A 14,216-nucleotide genomic window follows, 5' to 3' on the forward strand; every position below is an offset into this window, starting at 1 on the left:
TTTTGTTGCCGTTAATGGAAACGGTATCAATATTGTTCCATTTTTTTGTATCGTATCGACGTTCAATATTCTGGTGTCATGAAAACCCCCGGAGTGAACGAGCACCTGGAAGGTGACCCACATTAAAGCTTCTCCCGGTTTAATATTGTTTTGCCACTTTTCTGTTTTATTTAATTACCGGACTTCTATTCACATTTTTTCTATTTCTATTTTATGTTTTTTTTTTTTTTACATTTATTTATTTATTCTTTATCATCATAATTTTACAAATTGTTTCTTCAATTATGTGTGTATGTATATATATATATATATATATATATATATATTAGTTTTTATTATTATTATTATCATTACTTTTTTATTTTATTTATTATTATTTGTATTTTTTTTCCTTCACATGGGGTGTTTGTACTGTTGTTGTTTAGGGTGTTGTGTTCCCTTCACGCTGACGCTGGATGCTTGTGTGCTAATATTGCTACATGAACGTGTGTAATGTGAGTTGTCTACAATTAATGCAAAAATCAATAAAAGACGGTTGAAATAAAGATTCTCCCGATCTCTGGTTCAGTATTCTGTTGTTCTGTTCTCTAATGCACGAGTGATAACAACTTCTGTTTCTCCAGTAATTACACAATTAAACAAAGAGAAATGTTTCATTTAAAAATAAAAAAAAATCTGACTTTTAAAGCTGCAAGACCAAAACTAAGTTGAAACATACATAGTTGGCATAAGCATGTATTTCATTCTAAAGTTCAATACAGCAGAGACAGACTCCTCTGAGCTGGATTCAAACATCACATCCTTTGAGTTAAAGAGATACATGGTGGTACATTTAGAACTGCTTTCAGGACTGATGCAGGAACAATGCTTTGCAGAGACAATAAATATTGTTGTACATCATCACAACAAGTTCCGACAATATATGCCGACAACAATAGATAGTCTTCTGGACGCCTGGCTGGGCTAAATGCAGGAAGTATTTTTGGCAGCATGAAAATAATCTGCAACCAAACATTTACCCAAACTCTGCCCTCCTCATGACACAATGAGGTTAACGCTGAAGAAGAAAAAACGCAGGGAGGGGGTCCTAAACCCAACCAGCGTACATTCTTACGTTCCCTCGAGACTCAACTCAGAGCTGTGCAGAAACATGAGACGGGTGGCGGTATCTTTCTCTGACGCTGACCCCACCACGGCCTGCTCAGAAGGTCACACATGATGGGCAAGACCAGCAGAAGATGTGCACGTGAGCAAGAGAGGAGGATGACCAAGCTAACTGAGCTAAGCCTTTCCTGCAGCTAACACATCAACGCCTGAGTTTACAACATTCACCTCCATCCCCCTGAATCCAGAATAAAACCAAAGAGGGGGTTTTTGTTTGTTTGTTTGTTTTGGGCTTCCTGCCTTTATTTGAATGGACAGTGAACAGAGTAGGAAATCAGAGAGTGGGGGAATGACGTGCGGGAAAGGAGCCGCAGGTCGGACTCAAACCTGGGCCGCTCGCCCGGAGTGTTCTGGCTGTATCCGACCAAAACGACTCAAAATAAGCCTCAAAGTCAGTGAAGTAGCTGCCATGTTCTCTGTGTTCTGTGTTCTCTGATGTGCGGACTCGACCATGCATCCTTCTTTTCTTTTCTAGTCCGCCTGTCTTGTAAACTAAGCACGCTTCATGATCACATAAAGACATGCATGTGTTGTTTTATGACGTTATGTATAAGAAGTAACCGTGCTCAGGCCCGGTTAGTCCTGGAGCAGTGTGTGAGTGCAGGCCAGCGGGGGGAATGGGGAGGCGTGGGGGGGTAATCGTGACATGAGCAACAAAAATATAATTTAGACACTTTCCACAGATGTGGATGATTTCAATCAATCTTTATTTGTATAGCGCCAATCATCGTTGAAAGGGTTTAAAAGCCAGAGGATCCCAACATTTCAACTCACGACCCCCCCAAAAAAGGGTGCCAGAGACTGGGGGACCCCCACTGTCCCTGGGAGGGGTTAAGAACTATAACGTAGGCCACAACCCCGCACACGCACCAACAGGCCTCTCCAAACACTGATAACAACAAGGGAACCACACAAACAAATACAACAGCCTAAAAAACCATGAAACTATTTTATACAGTAATTTACTGTAAATAAGGCCAAAAGCAGAATACATGTCATTTCCAATTTCCTTTATTCTACAATTCACTTATCAGACTCTTTTATCCAAAGCGACGTACATCAGAGAGTAAGAACAACACAAGCAAGGATCTAGAAAAAAGGGAACAATGTCAGTAAGAGCAAACGATCAGCTTTGAGTCTGATTGGACACACAGGTGCTGACAGGAAGTGACCAGAGGCAAAGCACAACATTGAGGGCAGTTCTTGAGAGCTCTAATCAGTATAGAAACCATCTTATAAGTCGTCGTTATCAAACAAAAACCATCGTCATTACCATCATCATCATCAATAATATGGAGACCATCATCATTAAGTTAGTAGGTATTCATGAAAGAGCTGGGTCTTTAGCTTTTTCTTAAAGGTGCAGAGGGACTCTGCAGATTGAATGGAGTTTGGGAGTTCAATCAGTGGACACAGAGGACAGACACACAGGTGAGTTCATGTTTGTGTGTAAAGAGCAGTGGACACCGACACTGTTGCTGTCATAAGAAAACTTCAATTTGAAGTTCTTTCACACATTCATTTTCGTTTTACTTCATGATGGGGTCTATTTGAAACAGAACTTGTAGTTTTGTAAGGCATCTCGCAACCCCCTTCTCGGTGGCTCGTGACCCATCGGGGGGGGGGGGGGGGGGGGGGGGGGGGGGGGTCCAAATCCCCATGTCTATGCAACCATGATAATAACGTCATGCTCAAGGGATTTCTTTGCATGATGGAGATATGACCTGCAGCTCTGGAGCCTCTCAGAACGCCTCGGGGCTCATCAGCTGTATCAAACACTCAGATCAGATGTAGGCCATGGTCAACAACAAACATCCTACGAGCAGCTGATCTTCTGTTTTAATCTCTCAAAAAAATAAATCAATGGGAAGAAATGTGCTTTTATTACAAAGATCGCCTTGAGGGGATTCTCCACCCGGAGAAGATCAAGTGAAATATTCACTGAATGGAAAAGTCGGTATTAGGGCAGGTGCTTTACTTATTCAGCGCTCGGTGATCATTAAAGCAGACGGCTTTGCTTTATCTTTGAAGTGCATCTGATGACTCAATTTCACAAAACCAGCGTCTTGCATGGAGCGGCAGATAAAAAGAGGAAGCAAGAGGAGCCTCTCAGCCTGCTCAGATTGAATTCTTTGTCGTTATCATCATCATCATCATCATCATCAGTGACTCATCCGGTTTCCTTTTTTTTTATTCAACATTCACAATAGTGCCAGCAGAGTTTAACATCTCTGTAAACGGATACAAATCTCTTCACTGACTGCACTACTTCATCTTTATCTGCCTGTTCTGGCCTCCATATGAACGATTGCAGGTGTTTGTGTGAGCGTGGACGCTGAATCATCACACAGAGGAGGTAAGCTCCAGATATGTGGAGTTGAACGGGTCACTGTGAAATCCACTCTCTGTTTGGTTTGGGGACTCGTGTCCAGAGTTTAGAGATTAGGTTGAAACTACATCTATTTACCTCACACAGGGAGGACGTCACAGAGAGCAGCTCTCACCAAATAGATACCTAACAAACCCCCCCGTACTACAGATGTGCATGTGTAGTCGACTGAACGTCATCACCCTCGCTCGTCACTCGAATTAGAAGTCAGATAAACGTATTCATGTTTTTTCATGTTGCCTTCAACGCGGGTCAAATGTTATGCTCAAACTGCAACAACCGCTCGCCACTTGGGGCTGCTGCCATAGACCGCCTGCAGCTCAGTTTGCTCTCTGTGCTCTACCACCCCGATGTAAACAAGCACAGAGAACAGATAGTGAAGTATTCTGAACTAGAAAACGGAGATAGACGTGTTTAAAGGCTGTGTCCTGTAAACCGGAGCGTTGGTAACCAGCTTCAGAACTGGAATGTTGAAGTAACACTGCTGGGAGAACTGAACTCAGATAACTGAACATCAACCTCGAGCATCCCCCGACTTCATCTGTGATGTCAGCGCGGTGTGTGCTTGCTTTATGTAACACACAGAATAAGCATGATGCCCAGCGGTTAGTTCCCTCTGGGATGGTGTGCAGGGCTGCAGTAATGTGATATCAGGCAGACTTGTTTGCCTCCTGGGATGTGACTATTGCACATCCCTACTTTGAACTTGTAAAGGTGAAACGATGCAATCGAGCAGCCCTAGCTCTAAACAATCTACAATAACATTTAACATGTTGCACTAACATGACACCATCAGGTGAGTGACAAAGCTTTACCTGAGTCTCAAACAGAACGTCGCTTAAACGACAACAACAACAACTCCCACAATGCAACATTTTCTCTCAGGTTTGACATGAAAACAAGTCAGAGTTTTTCCAACAGGTGACTTCATCCGTCCAATAATAAACCTCTTCTTTGAATCAGTAGTGAGGTGAACTAGATCTCAAAATTAAACTGATTTTGCAACAACAAATAAACATCAGCTACTGATAACAGAGCTGATATCTGCTGGTATGATGTTGATGTATAGGTGCATCCCTAAAAATTAGAATTTTAATATAATCATACTGTGTGGGCACCGGTAGCCTAGTGCTTAGTGTACGCACCCCATGTACAGAAGATATGGTCCTCCAAGCGGGTGGTCCGGGTTCAAATTCGACCTGTGGCTCTCTTCCCTATTTCTGACTTTTTCCACTGTCCTATCTCTAAAAAAAATAAAGGCATGAAAGTCTTTTAAACTTTTAAATATATCATCCTGTGAGTCAAACAGGAGCAGCTGTGCATTTGTTTCTGTTTGTCTTCTTTGTGAAGGACGCAGCTGCTGGTTTACACTTTAAATATCAAACTCCTGCAGTTAGCTAAGTGGTTGTTCAATTGGATACCACTTTATCTCTTTCAGGATGAAACACGGACACACAGAGATGAATCCTCCTGCCCCCTGCGGTCTGTCAGAGTGGATCTGCATCCATCCTCGCCTGATGATCGCCGGGAAGTTGCAACATACTGTATGTTTTCAAAAACATCTTTAATGCTACAAACTAAACTAAAAGGATGAGAAATAAGTGGGACTGCTTAAGTGTCATTTTTAATCATAAGCAGCTATGAAACGATGATACCTGAAGGCTGAATGAGATCTAAGTAGATCTGCATCATGAGCATCTCCTCGTTGAAAAGACGCTCCAGGTTTTTTAGATTCACTCGGGGTAGAACGTGTCCCTCAGCTTCTTTCCATCCCTGTGCTCATTCATTCAAATCACCTCTTTTAATGATAAGCTATATGTCCTGTTCTGGAGTGAACCACGGGGCTCCGCCTCCAGGTGTCGGTGATAGCTCTAAGTTAGGGGTCAAAGAGGGACTCGGCAGTTTGAGATGATTTGTGTCTTTGTGCTGATGTGACATTTCTAAATGATCGCCTCAGGTAGAAAATCATTACAGGGATGATAAAACATTTCAGCTGCAGGATGAGACTCGTTTCATCAAACCACTTCCTCTTGTATTCAGCAACCACAGACACTATTTATAAAACGTTTTTGGTCATTATGTTATTTTTTTTTATAAACAGTCGCATGCAAGTATCCATCATGTAGAAGGGTTTCATAAAAAAGCTTTTCTTTGACACACTAATGGAGTCCCTTCACTTTGAAAAGGCTTCCTCCAGAAGTGTTCAAACGTTGGATCATCGTTATCCTCGAGTGGAAAGAGTTCCCAGCAGGAAGTCTGTGGGAGCCGTGGGGTGTTGTGAGAGACGAGGCACGTGTCCTGCCTGCGGGTCTACTACTCATTGCTTACATTGTGCAGCTAGCCAGCAGGGCGGGACACTAGCAGCCTCCGAGCCTTCAAGGAGCTGCCTGACTGACCGGCCGCTGCCCAGATGGGAGAGGCTCGCTGAGATAGCACGCAAGATGGCAGCCACAATGCCGCTATTCTACTGGGCAGGGGGGGGAATCACTCGGAGGGAGGGTGTGAGGGGGAGTTTCCTCGATCACAGATCTGAAAGTCTGTTTGCGTTCACACATGCAGCTCTTCAGGAAGTTTTCCAAGTCACTTTTTTTAACCAATTTCTGGATTAATTTAGACACCAGTTGGGAGCTTAATTGAAAAATCAATTAACCACCGTCTGCAATCCAACCAAATAAACAGTATGTATTGTATATGGCTTCAAACTAATCGCGATAATCCAATTATGAGTGTGTCAACTGGAAACAGGGCGGTACAGACTGGCCAAACAGGAAGTTGTCCGGTATAAAAAAAACACCTAAACATAGAGGAGGCCTCGATCACTTCTCAGAGTTACAGAAACTGTAGCTCACATCTGTACACCTGACCGGACTCTTACTCTCTACACCTGCTGGGTGCACGTTGAGAAGAGGAAGTGGTGCAGGTGTGGAGACGTCTTACCGGTTTCACTTCTAAAATAGAGCCGCGGCTCTGACCGCCACTTTGCATCCTGCATTGTCTGCGTTACACTTGCATGACTTTAACACCCCAAAAATAAAAAGTAAGATTGTTTGATGTAAATCTGAGTTATTGTTCATTAGAAGACACACATTTTTTAAATTGCAGTATACATCACAGAAAGAAAACATATTGGGATGTGAGTGGTCACCATACGGTTCTGCACTAATACCGGGCCTAACAAATGTAATAAAGTAAATGCTGCTGGACGCATCGATGCAGAGCGACAGAGCCGACAGCGCAGAGCATGTCATGCACCATCTGTGACGGCCTGTTGCTCACGAGTGCCAGGATACGGCTAAGCTCTGCACCACAATAAATCCCTCCTCTGTCGTTGCACTCGCCGATTAAAGAGACAGTGGACGCCGAAGAGCGGAGGGCTGGAGGGGGGGGGGGGGGGGGGGGGGGGGGGGGGAACGAACTAAACGCGGTCATTGTGTTGAGGTCAGCGGGGCCTTGGACGGGCTTCAAATGTGCAATGAGATGGTCAGTGTAGTGACAGGGGAGCCATTACTCCCCTGCTGAGCACATAAACCCAGCTCAGGGCTTAACTTAAAGACAGAAACACAGCTCAGCTTCCTCCAGCTTTGAGGAATCGACCAGACTGCCACCCCCCCCCCCCTTCTCATAAGTCATTACAGAAAGAGGAGAGCTGACGTGTGGCCGGGCTAACAGACGTGTCCTGTCACCTCAAGTCCTTGTCAAGCTGCACCTTCATTAGACTCCTCCGGTCTGCGCCGTCAGTGTCGGTCAGCTGGTGAAAAGAGGAGGGAGCTCTATCGACAAAGAGAAGCTGGGAAACGGAAGAACTTAATGAGTTAATCTGCACGCCTCCTGCCATCCTACGAGATGGATGTGACCTCACAGATGGAGATCTGTTCAGTCTGACTAACTACTCAGAGCTGAGTCACACGAGGTGTCAGAACATTAAAGTTCTGTCACAAAGAAAAAGACTTCAAATTCTGCACGAGAGACAAAATAATGAAAATACAAAAAAAAACACACCCCCTCTCAAATACTCGTTTTTTAATAGTATTAGGACTCGCACGCGCTCTGTTGGAGGCTGAAATAGTTCAACTTAGAGCTGCATGTGTAACTCAGCTTTTTTAGGTTAACTGATTATAGCTAACAGGACACAGAGAGGTTTAACTTCTTCAGCGTCTTTCAACGTAGAGCAACAAAAACTGCTTTACTGCAGCTACGGTAACCCTCAAGGGACACATTTAAACAAAAGTCGAGAGCACATGTAACAAATAAAACAAAAGATGACGTGCAGTGAAATACATAATATAAGCGGTGTTAAACCTGCAAATCATAGAAATGATATAAGGTCGCTGTTTAACCACAAGGAGACAGAAACATGCTAACCCTGTTAGCACACATCGTTGTTATGGTAACAGAGGGAAGCAGGTTAGCTGTGTAACGGTGATTGGAGATGTGCTCCCATTAACGACTGTGGAAGGAGAACGTTTCAGCAGAGTGGTGGCGTTTGTCGATCTGGAGAAGAAGACTCCATCGTGACAAACGACGGCTTCAAGAGCTGAGAAGAAAACGCAGCACGGACTCTTACGTTACCATCACTTCTCATTCAGAGCTGGGATTTACAGACCGCTGTCCTACAGACACATCACTGCAGAAAACACATCACAAGATTATACAAGAACTCGAGTATTTACATTACTGTAGATTCTGTAGCCCTGACAGACAACCTGTGGACTCCTACAGGCTGCTTTAGAGCCCACACCTCCACAAACCCCTCAATACTGCTAACAAATACCTGTAGCAAAGCAGCCGTTTTGGACGCCCCTCTGTTTGTCAGATATGAGAGCAGTTATCAGGTCAACAGGTGTTGCAGCGATGGAAGCGGGCAAGAGAAGTGGTTCAGATAGAAGTGATTGTACCCGACCTAAAAAGCCTCTGCATGTTTCTAATAAGCTCCACGAGCAGAAACGTGCTCAAACTAGGATCAATATTGGAGATGCTTTTTGAAAAATGGAGAGAGGTTAGAACACAGAAAGGTTTACAGACCCATGCAGAGCTGGATAAACACTGAAGCTTCAGAGTCCACCACATGGTGTGTTACGTATTGCTCCTTTATTGACGGGTGGATCAAAACAAGTAATTCAACGTCAGTAAAAAATTATGAGATTTCCAACACGGCTATCCAGGAGATGATACCAAATGAAGTTGATGCAATCAGGTATTAAATAGACAACAAGATCTGTCTGAATGATGTTTTAGATTTTGAGCAGTGTCATGTCCGGTGGAAAAGAAAAACAAGCAGCATGATTGTAAGTGAAGCGGTCTGCAACAAAGCCCAGCAGCCTGCACCTCAAACAATACAGAAACACTTTACAAACACTACACCGCTTTGGTCCGTCATGCCACAGCTTGCAAAGGTATGCACGATTCAACACTTCAGTCCAGACAGTTACCTCGGATTACCGAGTGAGGAAACAACAAAAGAGACAAAAAGCATCACAGTACTATCATTCATGATAACAACTCAAGTTGTTTTTAACCAGTTTGTTAGCAGACGTCTTTTCTCGAGCGTCCTTCAACAAGACACTGGTGCTCTGCGGCTTGACCTGACCTTTGACCTCTTTGCAGAAGCTGCAGAAGGAGAGTGTTTCTCCGTGGGTTGAAAAGCATCATTACATCAGTGTTTGTTTCCTTTACAGCTCGACCCCCTTTCTGAACGATCGACGTGTTAGCATGACATCATGAGAACTGTTGAAGACTTCAACAATGGAGGAAGATTTATATTAAAGCAGCTCTGAGCGGACGGATACGGATCAGTGTTTCCTCAATGTGAGGGGGCTGGACCTCCAGCTCTGTGCTGTAGAGCGGAGCGGAGGTGGCTAAAATCCCTGATTCCATTATCAGACAGGACCGTCAGTTTAGCCCCCTCCCCCCATATATTAAATGTCAAAACAAGACTACAATACTGACAAACTATCATCTAACAGATTCTCTCTCTCTCTCTCTGCTCCTTCACACTCAGGTCCTCCATCACTTCCATCCTAAAACTGCGTATTTTCCTGTTTCTGGTTTTACTGACTCACAGATTTTCTCCTCCTCTTCCCTGAAGTACTGAACTGGAACAACAAACACGTTTGGATTCAGAAAACAGAGAGAAACGGGCTGAAACGTGAAGGACGGCACCACAGAGCCGAGACAGAGGCGTCCGAGGGTGGAGAAAAAGGGGGGTGACTGTAAGGGCCCAAGGCTAAAATCAGTTTTGGGGGGCCTCCAACCAGCTTCCAGCAGGGCAATGAGAGAAGACGCTATCAGAAGGGGGGGGGGGTCCTCTTAGAGAAGGTTTCCTATTGTCATTGCAAAATTTGCACATTATGGACCGCTGCTTTAGTTTAAATTTAAACTAAAGCAGCAGCAGTTGCCTGTTGACAAGTAGCACCTCTCTGGACAAGAGGGGAAGGTGGGAAAGAAAAGGGGGGTTGAGGGGGGAAGGTGGGTGACTCGGAGATGCAAAATGACCCTTAACAAGATAATAATTGTAGTTCACACACACACAATAAAAACCTCTATGTGGTTCCAGCGGGCTGGTTGTGTGTGTGTGTGTGTGTGTGTGTGTGTGTGTGTGTGTGTGTGTGTGAGATGTGTGTGTATTCGTGTGTGTTATGAATGAGGGGGGAAGGAACATTACATTTGTCCGATAATGGACGCAGCGTTGACTAGCCCTTAGCCACATGCTAACGCTCTGAAACAGGTTAAAATGAGCTCCGTGCAGGGAGAGCTGTTTATCATAATGTTGTCTTTCACAGCTGGAGGTGCTTTTTTTAAGTGAATCTAACACACATGGAGAACATAATACAAAGATAACCACATCCCCCCCTCCTGTGAGATATCCCGAGCTAAAACAGGATTCAGTGTTGCAGCGACAACAGCAACGAGACAAAAACAAGAGCTGAGGGCAACTCACCCACAAGATCCGTGTGTGCTGTCGACCAGATGTTTGCTGTGGATCAGCGGTGAAGAAGGCCCATGAGGAGGAGTCGTGCGGTGAGGGGACATCCAGGTGTAGAGGCGGAGAAGAGGAGACAATCCCAAAAAACGTGGCTTTTGCTTTGGACGAGTCCTCGCGCTGCATAAGTGTGTGTAGTGTTGTCGCGTGTGTTTGTGTCTGAGTGAGTGTGTGTGTGTGAGTGTGAGTGTGTGGCGGAGCTTTACGAGGCCTGCTGCTGCTGCTGCTGCTGCTGCTGGAGGAAATGGTCTCCGCTCGGATGACCGAACACGCATGCGCAGAGGAGAGGCGAAAGCCATGGGGGCGAGTGGTGTGTGAGCACAGCCGTGTGGCCAACAGGTGAGACTGTCAACTGATGGCTGACTTGTTACTGAGGGAGAGAGATGTCAACAGAGCTGGATGAAGCAGGAATACAGGATAGAAATATATGGAGTGTCTCCTCTGATTCACATCAATGATTGGTTCACAATATTCATCAGTATGCTGCAATTTTGTTTTCCTAGGATGGTGAAGAGATGACCCTCCCTTTGCCTTTTCTCTCTGTAACTGGCTAGTTGGCCTATGCAATGACTATATGTAAGAGTAGCTTTTTATGACTCTGTGGTGGCATCAGCCATCCTGTACAGAGTGGTCTGCTGGAGCAGCAGCACTACGGCTGCAAACAGGAACAGACTGAACAAACTGGTGAAGAAGGCCAGCTCTGTCCTGGGCTGCCCCCTGGACCCTGTTGAGGTGGTGGGAGACAGAAGGAGAACGTTTCCCACCCTCTGCATGGAACTGTAACATCTCTGGGCAGCTCCTTCAGCGGCAGGCTTCGCCACCCGCGGTGTCTGAAGGAGAGATGCCGAAGGTCCTTCCTTCCTGCTGCAGTCAGACTGTTTAACCAAGCCTGCTCCCAGTAGATCACAAAACACACACACACACACAACTGGACAATTCACTCTGACATTGTGCAATAATAATGTTATAATAATGTTATATTAATGTTATATTATGCTTAACCATCCACTTTATGCAATAACATGTTACACTTTATGTGCACTGTGTTCATGTCTGTGTTACACGGAATATTACGGACTACACTTTTGTCAAAACTGCAGCTCAGCTGATCTATTTTTTTTTAATCTATTTTTTAGTATCTATCTATTTTTTTGCACCTTCTTAATTTTTCTTTTTTTTAATTTAAATTGTACTGTGTTCACTTTTTGTTTGCAATCTTTGCTCTTTGCTGCTGTAACAATGTAAATTTCCCCGTTGTGGGATAAATAAAGGATTATCTTATCTTATCTTAGTCTTACATGTCATGTTTATAACCAGAGGCTCTGCTTGTCAACAGGCAAGGCAGGAAACTGCTTGGGCCCCCAGACGCGTAAGGGGTCCTACTGTCCTACTCTCATTGCAAATTTTGCAATGACAGTAGGAATCCTCCCTAAGGGGGCCCCATCTGACAGCGCTCAGTGTCATTGCCCAGCTATCGCTGTGAAAACCAAAAGTTTGTCAATGAAAGTCAACAAAGAAAAATTAAGGAAAAATATCCGTCTATAGGAGAGAAAAAAGAAAACAGGAAAAAAAGAGGTAGAGGAGGAAGCGTCGGAACACTGGTAGACATGATGGAGATGCAGCTGGTTGGAGGGCCCCCCCAATTAGTTTTTGCCTAAGACCCCAACAGACTCTAGAATCGCCACTGTTCATACCAGAGGTCGTTTATCCTCTGCTGGACGGGAGGGGGGGAGGGGGGGGGGAATATGTGCTTTGTAAAATCCCTGTACTTCTAGAGCTGTACCCAGCAGGGGGCGTGTCCAAACTATTAAGACTGGGGGAGGCCCAACTGTGGGGAGTTGGGTATGGCTGCAGCCTGGAGACCTCTTGTCTCATGCTATCTCACCTCATGCATTCCTGAGGGAGGTTTCTCACTGTCGTTGCGCCTCTGATCCTGTCTGAAACCTTCGACAAGCGAGCAGAGTAGCTATAATGAATTTAAGTGGTAGCAAGTACAGAATCAATTCTGAACAAATGTTCTATTAAATCAAAATCAAAGACAGATAAGTGAGGGGCTTCAATAAATGTCGACGCCGCTGTGAGCTAAGGGGAATATGACATTGCAGACAGGAGGCTTTAAAGTCAAATCATGTTAAACCTTTAAGGTAAAGCACATGTGCACATAAAGATTGCAGGATTCTATTTAGCTGCTTCGATTTCAGCAGCCTTTCATCAAATGTGAAGCCTCTACTGTCATGGCTTCATAGAACAACGCCATTATTTATGATTAAACGTTAACGCCTGAGTGCCTCCTGCTGTGACAAGTCACCATGTCTGCTATGTAAAAGGCCTCATAGGATATTTACAGCTTAATTGCAGTGATTCATATTTACTATAATTAAAATCATATAAACTGCTACATGTAAATTAGTGTGGCATTGTGTGGCTTTAATGATCTGTTTATACTGACTCTATTGTTTTATTGTTTTAAATCATCAGTATTTATAGTTCACCACAGGAAGTGACATCGTCATTTTGTTGTATTGTTGTATATCCTGGCAACTGTCAGGGCCTAAATGTAGTCAATGTATAAGTGCAATGTAGACAGTGTTATTATCACTCATTATCCAATCATACAGACCTTTTCTCACGACAGCTTTGGATTAAAAACATGATTTAAGATCGACAGCTTTTTCCATTTGGTTCAAAGGTCACATATCCTCCTCCTCCTCTTCTTCTTCAGTGTAAATAAGTGTCAGAGCTCCTCAAAACATGTGTGTGAAGTTTCTTGTTATAAATCCACTCTGATCCTGTATTTGATCATGTCTATAAACCCCTCTATTGGGAGTGTCACCCACCTAGGGGAGGGGATACTGCCCTTTGTGATGTCATGAAGGGAAAATCTCCAAACGGCCTGTTTGAGCACACATTTTCTGAAAAGTGGAGCGGGCAAAAGATGGAGAGGATGGACTTTTCTCATCATTGGGGGGTTTGTAGACGGACTAGAGACACATGTTAGAGTTAGAGAAACACATAAAGGGTATTTTAAATAATGTGACCTTTAATGTTAAAATAAAAGGGGTTTGGATGTTTTAAAAGATGCCATTATGTGCCGTAATTTTTGTTCCCCTTATATCCCTGACATATAGTAACAGATGTTATCAGACTCTTCTCCTCTGTCGCCCCCCGGTGGTATGAACTACAGTACATTCAATCTGTAGTCCCTTTGCACCTTTAAGTAAAAGCTCTTTATGAACACCTACGACCTTAATGATGATGTTAAGGATGGTTCTGATGCTGAGTAGAAGTCTCAAGAACAGCTGTCGATGTTGTGCTCCGCCTCTGGTCACTTCCTGTCCAATCAGGTGTAAAGATGTTTGTTAGCCCTTCCTGTTGTCGTCTCCTCCTCTCTAGATCCTCGCTTGTTGTTCTTACTCTCTGATGTTCGTCGCTCTGGATAAAAGCGTCTGATAAATTAATTGTTGAATTAAAGAAGTATCACTAATCCTGACAACTTTACAGTACGCCGTGTTTGAATGTTATATGTGGTAAAAGTGGAGCTAAAAGCACTTACTCTGTAAGGTAAAGTAATGATGATGTCATCAGCTGTGGCTTTAGCTGACAAATACAGTGGAGTAAAAAGGTGTAGAGGTGGTGGAGGTGAAGTGTGACATGAGATGTGCTTCTCAGTAATCATGACAGATC

At 44.1% G+C, this 14,216-nt stretch overlaps 1 protein-coding gene across 1 annotated transcript in view; it reads right to left on the reverse strand.

Annotated features, from left to right (window-relative positions):
* Positions 1-10,750, reverse strand: part of LOC132979398 (tyrosine-protein kinase CSK) — a 48,943-nt gene extending 38,193 nt beyond the window's left edge. Inside the window, exon 1 of the mRNA XM_061045159.1 lies at positions 10,491-10,750. The gene's annotated coding sequence lies outside the window, so the exon portion shown is untranslated. The remainder of the gene's footprint in view (positions 1-10,490) is intronic.
* Between the last annotated feature and the right edge of the window lie 3,466 nt (positions 10,751-14,216).

This window comes from Labrus mixtus, chromosome 1 (assembly GCF_963584025.1).
Source record: "Labrus mixtus chromosome 1, fLabMix1.1, whole genome shotgun sequence".
NCBI classification, from domain to species: domain Eukaryota; kingdom Metazoa; phylum Chordata; class Actinopteri; order Labriformes; family Labridae; genus Labrus; species Labrus mixtus.